This window comes from Rhincodon typus, chromosome 20, assembly GCF_021869965.1.
Source record: "Rhincodon typus isolate 14 chromosome 20, sRhiTyp1.1, whole genome shotgun sequence".
Classification (NCBI taxonomy): Eukaryota; Metazoa; Chordata; class Chondrichthyes; order Orectolobiformes; family Rhincodontidae; genus Rhincodon; species Rhincodon typus.
Window position 1 is genome coordinate 39339443 of NC_063351.1, and position 1753 is coordinate 39341195.

Sequence of the window (1753 nt, forward strand, 5' to 3'; positions counted from 1 at the left end):
AGACCAGTTGTTTGATTTTGCACTTTGGCAAGAGGTAAATATTCTGCAACGTGTAGCCTAGCTTTGTCTGAATTTGTTCCTTCATTCAGATTTTACTAAGCTCCCATTTCATTGGTTGATTCCTTGCCCTACTCATGAACACCCATGTGAGTTCCTAAGTGACCAAGGATACTGATGAGCAACAGAATTGTGTTTTTCTGTACGTTTGGTGTTTCTTGAAAATTGCAGTTGTTTTTAAGAAACAATGTTAATTGCACTCCTGGTATTTTCATTAGGGTCAGGATGTATGTCCTTTTAGGTGGCAGGTTCAACCAACATAAACGTTTCTCTGAGGCTGATGTGGCAGCTATCCAATTGCTGTTTATTAACCAAATGTGGTTTAAATAATTATTTCCGGACCCTCTGCTCTACTGCCAATTTTGTATAGCCCCTGAAACAACCACTTGGTAAGGTTTTAGTGTGAATACTGACAGTTTAGTGTGATCTAATTTTTATGCTTGAGCCAATACATTCGTAGCTGCCTTGTACACAGTTTACAATCTCCAGAGTATCAAACTTCAATGGTTAGGTCTGTTTTCCTGAAGACCTTGATTACTGATGCTGCTAATTGTTGAGAGATGACGTCTTGTGCTTTCGTGTTTTTTAAATACCTGCCTGAATCATGCTGTTGCTTTGAACCTGGCTTGCTGCCCTCTCCCTCAGTCCTTGCTTCCAGTTGTCTGCAGCTGTTCATTCAACAATGATTTGATAAACTAACAAGAATTGATTTTTTTTTTTTAATCCTTCCAAGGGGCAATGATAGATTATTAATAACTGCACAGGCTACAGCTCTCAGGTTTACTAAGTGTACATTTTACAGGCATAGTGTTGATTCGTTGAGTAAAACAAGGCCCAAGCTGTCAGGACCAGTCTCGGAGGATAAAAGAGGGAGAGAACAGCTAGTGTGGACATAAATGAGCTTGGCCATGGGCACAGTCCTGCTGTGGTGCTTTATAAAATATGGAACTTGCTCTCCATTTCCAAGAAAGTGCAAAGGGCCATGACAAAATGATCAAAGAGGAGCTAAAACTGATTGGATCAAAATCCTACAGTTACTTGGTTGTCCAAACTCAAGAACAGTCCTTTATTTGTTGAAATGAAGTTGTGTTGGTCTTAGCACCATTGTAATAGCACACTGGCTTTTCTGAACTCTCTTGTTCTAGTGATTTTGTGAAGAGCTTCCTTTTTAAAAAAAAAAAAACTGGGTGAAATGATTTGCTTGGAACTCTTTGGGGTGGAGCAGGTACTATTGATACTGAGTCATAGCCCAGGGCCAGTATGCAACAAACATGCAGTGAAAGTGGTAACCCTTTAGTGAAACCACTCCAGGATTTTCTGTTCAACTGTAATATGTATATATATTGTTCCTGATGCTGTTTCTAAAATAAAAGGATAAAACAATGACTGTTGAGGTAAAACTTTGCCTGTATGAATGTGAGCAAAATACACAGTTCTGGGAATAATGTTAATCACCAGGGCAGACTGTAAAGAGATTGTGGGTATCTCACTTCATGCAGCACCTCACATGGGAAAGGTACTTCTTGTTGGTGGTGGGGGTAGGTAAAATGTGTGCAGTGTTTTTACTTCTGGCACTAAACATCCGATCAATGAATGATTTTGTTTGCAGCTAGAATTACAGAAAGCCAGGAAATGAAGTGATGTAATGCATTGATTTCTTGTCAAATATGGTCTGGATAATAAAAAGCAACAAAAC